Source organism: Cuculus canorus, chromosome 1 (assembly GCF_017976375.1).
Source record: "Cuculus canorus isolate bCucCan1 chromosome 1, bCucCan1.pri, whole genome shotgun sequence".
Classification (NCBI taxonomy): domain Eukaryota; kingdom Metazoa; phylum Chordata; class Aves; order Cuculiformes; family Cuculidae; genus Cuculus; species Cuculus canorus.
This window is the reverse complement of record NC_071401.1, coordinates 129,850,789-129,866,748: the sequence shown is the minus strand read 5'-3', so window position 1 is coordinate 129,866,748 and position 15,960 is coordinate 129,850,789.

Below are 15,960 nucleotides of genomic sequence, written 5' to 3'. Positions count from 1 at the left end.
ATTTGATTAAAAAGTTGATGAGTTCTCATTTCTCACCTTCAACACAGTTTTCTATGTGAGCGTTTTGAAGGAAAATCAAAAAAGGGGGGAAAAAAAGCGCCCAGTTTCTTTAGGACACACCATGCCGAACATAAATGAAGGGAACCACTGGAGGTCACTGTGACAGAAAAGGAGAATGATTCATATGAAAGCAGGACCTCGGGTACACCAGCCACCCATTTGAGCTGGTGCTGATGGCTACAGGGGCAGAAAGGGCAAAAGAAGAGACTGCATCTCCAGTCTGAATTTACTGGAACTTGGAGGCACTGGCTGCAGCGGCAAGGCAGGAGGCGAGACTCCTATCCACATCAAAAACTTGAATTCTGACCAGGTTTCTCTCCAAAGAATCTCAAACTTTTATCTCCTGTATATGTTTACTGTCTTCAATTTGACTGTGAAGTGTCCTGCCCTGCTCTGAGCCTCCTAGCTTCATGCTCTGTGAATAAGAGCGTTTGTAAGAAACGAAGTTATGTTATATTGTACATGCATAAAATATTCTGCTTTCAGAAATACTGTTTTTCCCAACACTGAGGGAACTTTAACCAAAGGCTGTAGATGCTACACTTCTATCCTGGCTGGCAGCAAGGCTTTTGCGCCCCAGTGCTGTACACAGCACATGGAACTCGTTCCTAAAAGGAGATTCACACATTGGTTACAGTGCCACTGGTTCTCCAACCTACTTCCAAGAAATGCATAGCTTGAAATCCTCATTCATTTTATTAATGTGTGTGTAGGAGGGAGGGAAGGAAGTGTGGTGGGGGCGAGGGGGACAAGGCAAGAAACATCACGCCTTTCAAATGTAGGGGGTCATTTTCTGCTTTTTCCACCCTTCCCCCAGCCAGCTGTTAAATCCCACATTTCTCCAGCGATGCCTGCTGCCTCTGTGACAGAGGTATGCGCAGCAATCATCACTTGCAATGGCTGAAATCCATTGGACCCACAGGAGAAAGGGTTTGCAAGTTCATTTGGAATAAGAATAAGCTACATAAGCTTTTTGCCTTTTTTTTTTTTCTTTTTTGCCCTTCAGAGGCCCCCCTTTGCCCTGCAACTAGCTTCCCACCCCATAATCTCTCACAGACCATTTTTGCTGTGCCCTTAATCCGCCCTGTTGCCCTCCACATGTTTCAGGTAACTTATAAATGGAGGAGAAAAGTAAAATACCTGCTATCAAATCCAAGAGTGAAAATGAAGCTGTAAATGCTACATCTCGCGAATAATGTCCCTTCAAGAGCAACTTTTCTTTCTGCCCTGTTTTCTGTGTATGTCTGCATGTATTTTTGACTAATAACTATGCATGCATGCACATGCACGTACAAGAGTGTGTGGGAGTGAGAGCCAGAGAGCATATAAAGGGTATTTGGGGATTCTTTGGTTTTGGACTCTCACACACAGTTGGGGAAAGCAAGTTATAAACATATAGGTAGATCCAAGAATGAATACTTTAATGTTTGCAGATCTTGATGGCTGCCAAATGCTAGCATTTCAGGGATGCATATTCACATGCAGCTGGCAACACACGTTGGAAGAAACCCAACATTTTGCCAGTTAGGTTCCAGACTTCAAATATCTCAGTAGACTCATACGTGTATCTTAACACCAAGGAGGGAATGTTTCCCCTTATTCTCCATACTCATTAACTAATAAGCAAGCAAAATGGTTTGCTGAGAATAGGAGACTCAAAATAAATCCTTTACTAGAAATCCTGGCCTTTTAGAACGAGCAAGTTATCCTTCCCAGGGCCTCCAAGTCAACCTTTTAGCGTCCTAACCTGGAGTAAGACACCAAAGCTTGTTAGGCTAAATAAAAATCAATCCACATTCATCTCCCTTTGGGATGTCTCACCTTCATGACACTTTCTAGGCATTTGTGCTAAACGGTTCATTGCAGCTGGACTTTTTATTTAATTTCACTTTTTTTAAGGCTATCATACAGTTTCAACATTCCCCAGCTTGTTTACCGCTAGTCTTACCAGTAAGCTGGGTGCCAGTTTTATTTAATTTGTTTTTCCAGTGGCAGCAACAATCTGTGTGGAAAGCATAAACAGAGGGAAAGAATCTGGAATCAGCAAATGGTGTGCACAGCTGCACACCATAATTTCTGCTAGTGAACATTTTAATTCAGTTCATCAGAAGAAGAGCAGAAGAGTTGGAGGCAAAGAGGAGGTGGAGTAGTGGAAGAAATATAGCAAGAGGAAATAGTAAAATCCAAGGCAGCTGGAGAATCTTGGAGTCGTTATAATTAAGGCCCAACAGGTTACAATTTCTCCAAAAAAAGAAGTCAAAACTAGAAACCAGCCAACAGGTCTTCAGGAGGGATTGCTCAAAGATGTGATTCTAAGATACGTTGTAATGGAAACAGGAAAATTGCATTCTGTCTTCATTTCTCTTGCAGATAAGAACATTTCACCAAGACACAAAATGAGAGGGAAAAAAGGTATAAGAGGAAGAAAACTACAGTAATCCAAAAAAGGGAGCAAATAAATTTTAAAAAGAGAATTTAAGAAGCACCTGTATTGAAGGTGAAATGTCAAAAATGACATTTCAAACCCTTCTTTAATAAGAATATGACGAGTAATGGGTAAAGTTGGAAACCATGGCTAAAAGCAAGTGTAAATATAGAAATGACAAGAAAACATGCCCATAACCTGTTCCTCAAAAGCACCACACAGCACCCATTATTAGTTGTAGAAGCAAGTTAACTAGTGAACAGACTGAATTGCTAATATCTATGAAGTAATGAGAAGATGTAATGGAAGAAGTGTAAAATCAATAGTGCTATTTAAACAGAGAGGAAGGAAGGAAGCACATCACCAGTAACGATCAGGAAATAACAATTAGAACAAAACTGCAAATGCTCAGAAAATCATCCATAGCATATAGAGGCTGTTATGTGAGTCAGGAGTAAGGAGTATGCCTCCTAGGTTTTCTTCTGGCTAAACTACCTTCTGATTTCAGGTCTTTTTTCTTTAAAGGGAAAGCATTTTTTTTTTTACTTTCTAGACTATCACATTTTAATCAATCCATTCATCCAGAGAGATCCTGTCACTTGCCTTGCTGAAAGCTTGGTGTAGACCATGCTCATGCGTTTACAGTCCTAATTGCCTTTTATGCCCCTACTCACGGGACGTTATTGACCAGCCTGTGTTCAGAGGCAGGGGATGATCATGGCTATCACTATTATTGTTATGACTGAGCTCAACAGAGTAATTAAAATCAGTGTAGGCTTGGGTGAATCCTCCCCGACCCCATCAGATCTATTTCAAGGAACATGTAGGTTTTTCATTTGATCACCTGTCTTGTAATTTTTTTTTAATGTATGTGTTTGTATGAGGCTCCCACAATGCTTTGGGCTGCATTTGAATGCCTAGAACATCTAATCATTGTTTCTGGATAAGATCTAGTCATGTCCCTACTTTTAGATGAGGATTTGAAAATAAAAGATGTTTGGCTAACCTGGAGATCACACATGTGGAAAAGATTTGGAGTTACCACCAGAAGCCACATTTCATCTTTCCTTTGTAATTCAAGGAGCAGACAGTGCCAACAGTCCTGCTCTTCTGCTGGACCCTGCATTAGCACTGGTGTCTGGATGGGCCTCTTCTTCCTCACAGACTTGCTTTCCTTCAGCTGAATAACCTGCCAAGAGGTCACCACTCCTTGCTCTTCCTGGGGAGCATTATTAATAGGTGTCAGAAGTCAGGGAGAATAGAAGAGAGAATGCACTAGTCCACAGCTATAACCTTCCAGTACAGCATGTACTAGGAGGCCTTCACTTTCCGTCCTCATCCCCTTTCCAGATAACAGCTTCAACTGACCTTATCAGGCTCAGATTATTGTCCAAATAATGGTCCTTGGTAGCCATTTAAGTGCTTCACTGACCGTGGTTATCAGCAAATTCCTTGTTTTGGTGATGGCATTCCTACAGAAGTGCAGCACGCTTGTGCTGCATGTACTACGCAGCTACCTGATGTTTGTACAGGCTGGAGACTTCAGCTTATCTTCGGCTTAGGGCAGGTACTGTGAGGCTGTCTCCTACTCATATTTTAAAGTCTGCTTCTTCCCCTGTATAACCTTCCTCAGCTGACACTGGAACAACCCAGATAAACCACTCAGCACACAATACTTGATGGAATAGACAAGGTCATGGTTACATGCCCACTTTAATTAGACACTGCTTTGTGCTGTGCCAGAGGAACAGTCCTGCCCACACACTCATGCTCGTTCCCCTGCTAGAGTTTATGCAGCCATGTGGCAGAAAGATCAGGCTGAAGAATAGTGCTAGTGCCAGTACAGGAGAGGCGGAAAAATGCGGTAGCCAAGGGTGCGAAGGGAGGCAGGAAGGCAGAGATTCCTCTTTTGGCTGCATAGATTTACATCAAATTAAAATGACCTTTCAATAATTGGGTGAGATCTCAAAATCTGTGATTATTGAATTAGTTCATGAACTGACATTTTCTCAAGCTTTTTACAAATGCTGACAGCCCTTGCAGTTTTCTTTTAATCCACCATTACACTATTGATTGGAGACGTCTCCCTTTTAGCAGTAATTGACATTCATACTTAATGTATTTAAAAGAAAGAATGTTAAAGTATTTATGTATAAATATCTGAGTACCAGATGTGCAAAAATAACTCTTAAAAACATAAATAAATACCATAAACATAAAGTCCTTTCAGGGAAACAATAACTTTTCTTCTTTCATTCTTCTGTACTTTAAAAGATGCATGGATGAAGAAAACACAGTGAAAACCTTGTCCAAGTTTTAAGGAAAGATTTCAAGGTATTGATATTGCAATTTACTTATTTATTTGACAGTTGACTTCTAGACTGTCAGACTGGAAATTGGCTGAAAGACCATAAACAAAAGGGCAATAAGAAAGACTACATTTTTGTCACAGCTGTCATATGAGTCATGGATTTTCATGTGCTTTCAAAGTATCCGTGACTTTTGATATTTAGGGATTTTGCATGTGGGCTGGTAGACGTGATGGTTAAAGAGCTGAACCAATTTCTCTGAAAACCTTGAGTTCTGCCAAGTTAAACCCTAGACTGCACGGGAGGCTAATAGAGAGCAGGAGCTCAGCAACAACACTGTGGTTACACAAAGGATCAGACCAGTGAATTCTCACTGAGAGCTTTAATTCCTCCAGGGATAGAGAGATTTCTCTTTCCCCACAACATCTGCAGTTACATTAAATTTGTGAAGGCCAGCTCTGGCAAAACAATGAAGCTAAATGGCTTTTCACAGTAAAACATAGCATATTAATTACGTGTTAAAAAAAAAAAACAACAAAAAAAAAAAGAAAGAAAAGCAAAAAAGGACAAGTTACCTGCAACAGAACCAGCACTTCTTCACCTGCATCTCTACATCTGCCATGCCTCATGTCTCTCTCATGACACTTTGGTAAAATTTTAACAGTACTGAGTCAGACCAAAGATCCGTCTGGCTCAGTACCTTGTCCCCAACACTGGCCAAAAGTAGATGCCCAGGAAAAATTACAAGCAAAAGATACAGCAATACTTCCTTGGAACACTCTTCCAACTTCCAGCAATTTGCAGTTTAGGGACTTTCTGATTTTGGATTTAATAGTCTTAGTAGATTTTTCTGCCATGAATACTTTTGGAAGCTGTGTAATTTTTTCTTGATGTTACTGTCACTGAAGATTAATCAGAGAATTCAGTACTAAGCAATGATACTAAATAAATATTCAGAAAGCACAGACAAGCTTGCCAAAGGAGTTGCCCTTGGTCCTGTGGTGAACATTCCTTAAAAAAAAAATAAAAAGAATGAGGAGAAAGAATTTTTTTCTTGCTCCATCAATTGCTTTGTCATTTAACTACTATGAAAAAGTGGTCAAGTATCTCAAGATACTCTAGAGCTAATTATATACCAGAACTTCTATATATACAAAATATATGAACGAGAAATAAAGATGGAAAAATAGTGTTTACAGTAAGAGGTGCTGTTAATAGCTATTACAGCATGGAGAGAGATTTCAGACAGACAGAAGATGGTTTCCTTAAAAAGCAATGATCAGTATATTAATCCCTTTCCAACTGCACTTGTTCAAGTAGGAGATGAGTTTTGCAAAGGGTCATAAAGGTTTTTTCTGTGTGTTTTTCTTTTTTAATTATTATTATTTGTTCAGTTGGGGCACCCAAGGCTTAATTAATCCAGCCGCAAGCCTTTGGGGCTGTTGTTCCTCATTTACCCTCTGAGTTGTAACCAAAATGGCAGGAGGTGGATATGCTTGATCAATGATACACTTTTTAAAACTCCAACTCTGAAAGGCCTTACCACAATAATTCATTCATTTGTTATAATACTGATAAAAAAAGGCCCCATATCTTCCTTGTAAATCTCTCCCATTTTTTCAGAAATGGAAACCTGTAGACATGGATCTGCACAAAGAAGTACTATATTGTATGCTCTGATATGCCAAGTTCCTTGCAGTAGAGATTATATTCTCCCCTGGCAAATATATCAACTCTGGCATCAAACCAGTAATAAACAAAATGAGATTTTTTTCAAAGACTCATTTTATTTTCAGAAGCACAGGTAAGGAAAAAATCATGGCAATCAAAAAAGCTGCAGGAAATCTGTTATATAGGGCTTTAAAACCAGAATTATTTCACTGACAAAATTAAAATTCTGTATTGAAACTTAGTTTCTGAAGATGTCAGGGCAATTACGTGTCCTTGATTTGTATGCAAAAATACAGTATTCATGTATAAAAAAGAATATTTGTTAAGGAGAATTATTGCAATGAAGTACCAAAATAAGGTACTCAATAGGGTATGGGGCGTTATGAAAAAGCCAGCCTGACACAGCTTCCTGATTCCCCGCACCTACTAGTTAGTCACTGTGGATACAATAAAACTCAGAAAATATCATGTGTGTTGAGCCAGTACTGTAGTGTGGAAGATGTGCATTGTAATTATTGCAATTCAGTAAATTCAAAGTATACTGAAAGTGTGGTCTTACATGAACAGGTAGTGCTGCCAGTTCTGTCTTGCATATCTAAACTGTCCTTTACATACTAAGCTATGTAAAGCCCTACAGTCTTGCAGATAATGTTTCCTTGGGTTCCAGAACCTCAAAGGTCTGGGACTGTAGCACTGTAGTCCAGTTGGAGACCCGTCATGGAGTAGTTTTGCCCAGTGTTACCTGCCTCTGCCATTCAAAAATCATTAGTCAAAACAACAAAAGGCACTTCTTTTTTTAATGCTGCTTTCTGAATCTATCATTTATCTCTTCATCTTAATTACAACACATTAGTTTTCTGTTCCATACCTGAATTGCTGAGACCTATATGGTGGTTTTAGTGCCTATGTGATAGACAAAAAAACCCTGCTTCCCATTCAGTTTCTTCTTTTAAGGCTGTTTCCCTTTGAGGTTTTCTGGGTTTGTGTGGTTTATTTTTTTTTAAGAAGTACACATATTCTATTTTTTTTAATCAATTCTTATTAGGTTAATTCTTGCTTCTAATGTCCTTGATCACATCCCTTGAAGAAGAAAAGAAAGACTTTTCCATTAGTCCTGCTTCCAGTTTCATAAACTGTACTAGCCCTTGGGAATTCCACAGTGCCATCTACTGCAAGGTGCTAGGGTAACTGATAATGCAGCACGGTTTTTTTCCAGCTGATCTGACCTTCCTAACTTGTTCCAAAATCTCTTTTCCTTCCATGCAGATCCCAGTACGTGCTGTTACCCTGCCAGTTTCCCTGGCTCACTTTCGTACTGTAATTGTGCTCATAGCATTACACTACTTATTCCCAGTCCTAATTTTACCATTCATATATATTTATTTTTCTTTTTTTTTTTTTTTTTTGTGGGTAGGTGTGGTTGAGCCATGTTGGTTTCTGAGGCATGTCTATTGCCCATTGCCAGATCACTGCCATCGCCATCATGTTTCCTTCAGGAAGACCTTGAGAGAATTCCCTTCAGAGTCTGACCATGATGATTGTTCATTGGCTAGAGGATGAAGTGAGAGATTCAAACCAAACAAAGCATTAACATCCTTCCGGAGGGAGTCAAATATGCTGTCTCTGCAGCTTCTGCTGGTCTTGGAAGCAAGAGACCAGGAGAGAGAAACATGGCACTGCTCAATTTGAAAGCAATAGAGCAGAACCTGTATTGACTAAAAATTTGAGCATGGCCAAACACAGCTCATTGCTTAGCAAGGATCGAAAGCAACTAAGGTGCACAAGAGTGACACTTATACCTTTGACACTGTGAGTTGTTCCATTAAGGTAAGACTTGGAAGCCCAGTGCTTAAGCAGGATATAAGTGGGCTGTAGAGGCCTTGGGTTAACACTCTGTGATGGTCTGATTCTCAGGCTTTGTTTTTGTGTATGGGAAACTTCAGGGTGCAGTGAAACACAGTAAGAAATGTTTATCAGTTAAAACGATCACCAGCTGACAGCATAAACCCATATTTGGAATAAGTTTCTTCAGTATCTCAACAGTTTATTAGCTTTAATACATGCTGCAGACTCCACTACACTCAGCTAATTATTCTATCCAGCATAGTTCTGCTGGGTAGATCAAGGAATCTTCATCTTCAACCATGGCATATGCAGCCAGAGGCACTTACCTAGCATTTGCTTAGAATCCAGCTAGATTAAAACTACATTGTATTAAACTCTTCACTGCAGCTGCCAGTAACTGTAGGCTAAAAATCCCCATAGAATAACAAAAAAGGAAAAGGAATGGAACAGAACAGGGAAAATATTAGGCTGCAAATTGCAACATCCCTCCAAGCCAAAGTAAGACATGTTTATTCCCCAGACCAGTTCTCACCTTGTATTTGATTGATTACTCTCATGTTCTGACCAGATTTGAGAGATAATAACGAATTACGCATATTATGCAAACACAGAGAAGATACTTAAGTATGGTTATCTATTTATGTGTTTCTTTAAATTATAGGCTTTTGTATACAGGAGTCATATACAAATGTTTGAACATCAGCGTATGTTTGATGATTCCTGGCAGGAAGATTTTCTTATTACTATAAATAGATCTGTAGCCCATGAAGCACTAGCACAGTCATTAACAGGTTATGTTTATTTTCTGATCAGAAAATAGATCTACCTCGCCATGCCAAAAAGACAAAGATATTTCTAAAATTAGGGAAGAGAGGTCAGTAATTTTTTAATAGCAGCATTAAAAAATGGCATTCTAAATAAGTTATGAATTACAAAAGGCTTTTCAATCTGGAGCTACTTGCTTAAGGACCAAATAGATATATAAAAAGAAGTTCTTCATCAAATCTCGATTCCTTGCTGTATAAGTAATGCTCAGGAATCCTGAGTAAGGATTGATCCTGGATACATAAGCATATTGAGAGCTGGTTACTTGGTTAATAGGTGATCTAAGGAAAGGGTAATTGTAAGTGTGGTTTTACTTTATTTTTGTGTGTCTGTTTTGTCAATCTTGGAGTAAGAAGAAATTCATTCATTACTTCCGCTTGGGTTTTTTAGTTTTTTGTTCCATGGAAAGTGCAGTTGGCAAACCATTGAGGAATCAAAGCATTCCTCAACAGTGGGGACAGGAACAGCATTTCCAAGCAACAACTGAGGTTACTTAGCAGTTAGAGAGGTGGCTCCTTGCTAAGCCATATGGAGACATGTCTGGCAGTGCTGCTATTAGGAATTGCTATTGAAGAAGGAGCCTTATTAGAGTGTCTGCATAGGGGAACGTGGCTTCAGCACTTGTGTCTCTATAGTCACTCAAGAGTTTTTTAGCTCCCACAGAGGAAACTGGACAACATGGCCCTGTTTGCCACAGCCCTGATATGTTTTTTGAAGCATTTTTTAAAATATTAAATTACAGTATCCAACCCTAAAACAAAGAATTCCCTTGCAGTGCTGATTGTCCACCCCAGCAATTTACTCTAAATCACCGGGAAGGCCACTCAGCCTTCCTATTCTGCAGAGGACTGCAACATTTCATTGGGTTGGGGGCTATTTTCCCATGCAGAAATGACCCCCTGGGCATTGTGACATATGCTCAGTTCATATTTACCTGATCTATTACAAGCAGAAGCAGTTCTGACACGAACAGTAATTGGAAGAATGTAATGTTCATTTCTACAGAAAGCATGGTGTCTGCATGCCTGGGAAGGGCCCAAGATGCTTACAGCATTTCTATTTTCCATGCTGTGGTGAATTTGGAACCTTTACACAGCTTAAGACAGAATAAATTTCACTCCAGCACAAATCTCTTGATCATTTCTCCTTCAAATGTGGGAAAACAACACTGAGAATGTGGAAAGTGTAGAGCACATCATAAATCCATGGACACAGGAACTCAGAAAGCTGCATAAGGCACATAAGGTCTGCTATAAAGGAAGCACTGTGCTTTCATATTATTTTCTGTTTAAAATCTACATGTGTGGTTTGGGACAAAGGTCTTTTAGTGTAGAAGAAAGAAGGTTCAGTGTTTTTCTTCTTTTTTTTTTTTCTTTTTCATTTTTTTTTTTTTCCTAAAGAGAGGTATGTCTCTGGAGAGACAGCAGAGAGATGTGCTCCAATCTCTCGAATGCATCACTGGAGGAAAGGTGAAGCTTCTGAAACCGCAGAAATAATAATGAGGAAAACTCAGCACCTAGGATATAGTTTGTGTCTGAAAAACCAACAGGTGTTTAAGCGAAGATAAAGGTTTACGTGTTGGCTGTCACTTGGTGAGTTTCATTACGGATTTCTGATCCTAAAATTGGGGTGTTTTGAGGAATTCTTTCTCCACCACCTGATCCAATAAGAAAGCATACACGTTCTTTCCCTCTCTTCTCAGAAAGGCAGAATGATCCCAACAGACTCGCTTTTAGCTGCTTCTACCTCAGTAGCAGTGCTAGAAGTGCCACCTGCATATTCCCACTGCTGCTTTAGAAAATAGATCCCTGACACCTAAGAAGTCTTAATATATCTGTGTCACCCAGTTTTTTAGGGCATCTGACTCTTTGTTTCACAGAGCCTGGGAAACTTTCAGGTTTCCTTTTGCACCTTCATATATTTGACATGTCTGCCTTTCTCCTTGTCACAAATGAAATGCAGAATTAAAATCCTCAAAGGACCTTAAGTACACAGAATCTAGCCAATCTAAAAAAAAATTATAGATGAGTCATCTAATTAATGGCAGAAGTCAAATCATCAACATCAGCTGCCACAATAAATGCTATCAATTCTATTTTTGCTAGCATATGCTCCATATTAGGGAGGGACATAGATGCTGAATTTTGCAATTCACATTCATAGTGCCTATGAACGGCAGCAAAGTTTAGGTGGGGCTTTCATTCTTTACACATCAGATTTCATTCTACAGTCAAATGAGTCACTCCAAGCTCCCTTGATAAAATGTGAAGAGCAGGTGGCACTTCTAGAGACCTATTTTAGTTGTCTGGCTTTGCATGGGACGTTATGCTCTAGGCATCATTATTTGCACTGCTTTGATCCTGACTGTAAATGGAGCCCATTGTGACCACTTAAGATATTGTCTTTGATACTGCAGCCAGGTACACCTGGATGAGCTTGCTCTTTCATACTTGAATCAGGAGAGATGTAGTTCCCACAGCACTGCTGGCTGCAGACACACAACTTCTATTAACTTTATTGTAAAGTTAAATGAGAGGTAACTGGAGTTTCACACATGATGAAGCCTGTTTTGCCCTCATTCACACCAATCAAACCTCAGAGATGGTTCCCAACACAACTGTGGAATAATCGCTGATGGAAAAAAGTGATCATGCAGTGGAAATTCAGTGGCACAAAGCTACGCTAATAGATTTCTAGCACCTTTCCTGAAAACATATGTCAGGAGATATTTTTAGCTACCCTGTGAAACTGTCAAAGGAGCATCAGTAGGACAGTTATAACCACAGTGTGAGGTGACTAAGCTGGAACATTTGAGACCCCACAGACCTCCACAAGGACAAAACAGCCTGAAGCTCAGGTTTTTTCAGGAGCAATGTGGCCTGACTTCTTTTAAAGAAATCATAAGCACCACATTATCTGTGGCTTCTTAAAACTGTTTTTCCTAGTTCAGCCCAACTTTCCTTACACTACATTTTACTCCTTTCCTATATAAATCTACTTTTTGGTCATTCCAAGAAGTATTTTAAAACCTACATGCCTGACAAGCAAGATTTTTAATCCAAATGAACCTGTACAGTGTACAGTACACATATTTGTTTGTAACTTTTTGTTAAGTTGTGCAGTGGAAAGGAAAAGTAAGATAATATTTTCCTCAAGGGAGGTTTGTGTAGGCGCAATGAATTTCAAAAGTTATTATTATTGCTTTAGGAAAAATATGATTTTCACTTGTGGCACAAACATGCAGAAATGCCAGAGCACAACTAGAACTAAAACTATGTGAAAGATAATTGAATTCATGGAAATCAAAAAGACTGTTTCGCTGTTCTTTATGCAGCTATTCTAGAGCACTGCAAATTGCAGAGCAGTGAGGTAGCTTGTATTTGGCTACTGCTGCTCCTGTGGGCTGCTATGGGAGAACAATTGTTATTCTCTGCTCCTTAAATGTGGGGTTTGACAAACTGGTGGACTGTAGAAAATCCAGGTTCTCTATTCAAAGAGGTTTGTGCTGTCTTTCGCACCTGACCATTTATGATTCAGAATTACAGCCACCCTACCTGCATCTCCCATTGTAAGAAGCAAAGTCCTCTGTAGGCTCCACAGCAGATTGATGAAAAGCCCTCATATACATCAGATTTTGATACAATTAGCAGCCATTGTACTATCTGATCCCACGCACCCAGTCTACTTCTCAACTTGTACTTCTACGGGTGCCGCTGGAGACAAATATATCCGCTTGCATTAGCCTCAGGAGAATCCTGTCGCACTTGTCTATAAAAGGATGGAAAAAAAAACCCAGCCAAAGCCAAACCAAAGCAACAACCCAACTACAATCTCATTCCCACAACTGAGAATCTCTGATACACATTCAAGGGTAGACTCACAAACTTCAGTAGGAACTGTCCAGGGACATACAAATTAGCCAGCTTGGCTCAATTCCTAAAACTAGATGCTAAAACTGGACTCTCCTAAATAATTTCATTTGACTTCTCAGTAAGGAGAGGGATAAAATCTGCTGCACAGCTGTGAGATACCAGTTCTCTGGTGATCTACAAGGGTGTAACTGTTCACCATAGTGTCAGGTCAGCTCTGTTTCAAGAAGTTTGAAGCAAAAAGAGATCTAGGAAGGAAAGATCTCACCCCAAATTTTTACATGTCTCTGGATTCTGAAAAAAAATCACAGTGGTGGTGCAGGTACCAGGATTAAATGAATTTCTTCATCCTTGCTGGTATGGAATTGGAAAGCACTTGTAGAAACCTTAAGATTCACCATTAAGATGATAATCATGTTCAACCAGATGTAAAAATCTATAGCCACAGAACAGATAATGAAAGCACTAAGAGTACTTGTGCTATCAATCTTTTTATAATACCAATGCCTACATGTAGACCTTTGCCTACACATGTACAGTACCTTCTGTGACAAAGTGTCTGTAATTCTGCAGAAATTTAACATGAGAGTCTGTGTCAAACAAATGTCATGGTCTCTCATACATGCAGAATTTTCTAAGTGCTAATGAAAGCTTTCATTGCATTGTGTGTAACAGCAAAACAAACAGATAGCACATTTAAAATTCTGCCTTAAAATCCAGTCAGATTCCACCAGACACCACAAACCTGTGTTAGCACTACAAGCTGCAGGAGACAGGGGGTTGTATTGAAAAAATTTGTTCTACCATACCATGTAATAAACAGCTCTTTAAAAAAACCTCTTATGGTTACTGGCAGTGTAGGTAGGAGAGCTAACCTCCCACCTACTGGAACTCTCTCAAATCCATGGAAAGAATATCAGTGATTCTACTTTGCAACTGGCTTTAAAAGTGTGCATATCTTACATAAAATCAAAGAAGTTGCCTGTCTGTGAAACGAGTATATACATTGTCAAACTTTTCTGAATAGAGCTGGCTTATTTGCCATTGAAATTATGCCCCTCAAATATCTGAAGACATTTGTTCCTGTGATGAACTTTGTTATTCCTAGAATCCGCAGTTAACCCTTACAGAAAATTGCTGTATTTCCTAAATTCTCAAAAGTAAATGTATTTTTTCCTAAAACTGTTAGCAGGTTATCACAGTCAACTGTCTTCTGTGGTTTTCCAAGGAATATTTGGGATCCTGTATGGAAAAGTACGGTGTGTTACATATGGAAACTTGTTTGCAGTACGTACTGGCCTTGGAAACTTCCATGGCTTGGAAACTTTGTGACCCTGAGGGATTTATTTTATCATCAGTAGAAATACTAGATTATTCTGAGAATCTTTCTTCAGCTTAAACCCTGAACAAAGCATAGATATAAGCTATTTAGACCTATAAAGAGTGAATTTTCAGCTCAAAGAAGTGCCCGGCATTAAATTCTCCATCTTGAAAGGACAGACTGAGTTTTAACAGGCATTTCAGTGCCAAGACATGTCAGTCAAATTATTATTGGCACTAGCTGCACTCTCACAAGCTGTTACATTCTTTACCTGCAGCAGAGTGGCACTCAAAAAGGTGCAAGATTCTTTTTGCTTTTGAAAACACCAATGAAAGTTTAAAAAAACCAACCAACAACCCAAATCCTTCAAAGTAATTCACACAACTGAAAATCTCTGATCTACATACAAGAAGGGTAGGCCTACAATGTTCAGTAGGAACTGTCCTTTGAGGGATAAAATTAAGTCCACAAAGCCAAAGTATTTAATAATTAATGTGAAATCCATAAAAGTATCTGATTCCTGACAGAAATTGATATGGACATGAAAGCCTTATTTCTGCTGTTACCACACATGCATGTGTGTGCATGTATGTGCAGTATTACATCAAGCTGCACAACTGACTATAGTCTCAGGTTTGCTCTTATCCCAGTTTCCAAATTTTAAAATCAGAACTGCATATTGCAAATAAACTCAGTCTCACTGAAGTGTGGTATGGTTCATGTATTCCCAAGAATCAAATTTCCTTTAGAGAAAAAGAATTACATTGAGAAGAACGGGACAGGGGAGAGAAAAAGAAGAAAGGGAAAACAGAATTGTTATTTTTAGATCACAATGTTTTGAAATACGATCTGTCTTTAGTCTAAGGTTTCCCAGCTGCCCTGTCTTCTTATTTTTTCCACTCTTTTCTTTTTTGTGAAGGAAGGGTTGACATGGGAGGGAGGCTAGGGGGTGTTTTGGGGGAATCACAGTACTATGTAATTACAGATCTTGTATACGTATAAACAAACTCCACCTTAAGATCAGCAGAGAAAAGGTTTGCTTACTTGTCTGATGGCCAAGAAAAATTAAACTAGAGCAGGCTATAAATATAATGAAGAAGAAAACCTAGAAAAAATGCCCTGTAGGCTGACAGAAAATGTTCTTCCTTGTAAAAGGGTTAGAGTTCTGCTTACAAACTTTGTTAGACCTGGCGTATGCCTCCTTTTCTTCCCAAGAGCTATCATGACACAGATCTTTCCTGCAGAGCTTTTACACCTTCCCCTGGGCATGCATTCAAATAGGAGTCAAAAAGTTTTGTTTCAAAACAAGGTTCAAAGTGTGTTTCAGATAACATGAAAGGACAACAGCAAGCAATTCCACAAACAAAAGCCTGCAACCATTCCTTGCCCGTGTCCCTTTTTTTCCTGGTAAGAAAAGTACACCATGTTACACTTCTCAGTCTGCAGCTCAGGACTCAGCTCACTGTGCTGATCGATGCTTGCCGTGAGAGTCTCCAAGGAGCGATCTGCCACCTGAGAACTTCCAGACACAACTACATCATCTGCTCACAGCTCTCCCGCCTCCTGACATAAGAGCTGGAGCCAGGCGGCAGGAAGCACCTGTAAGTATTTTACATCCACCAGGGACACCACCTC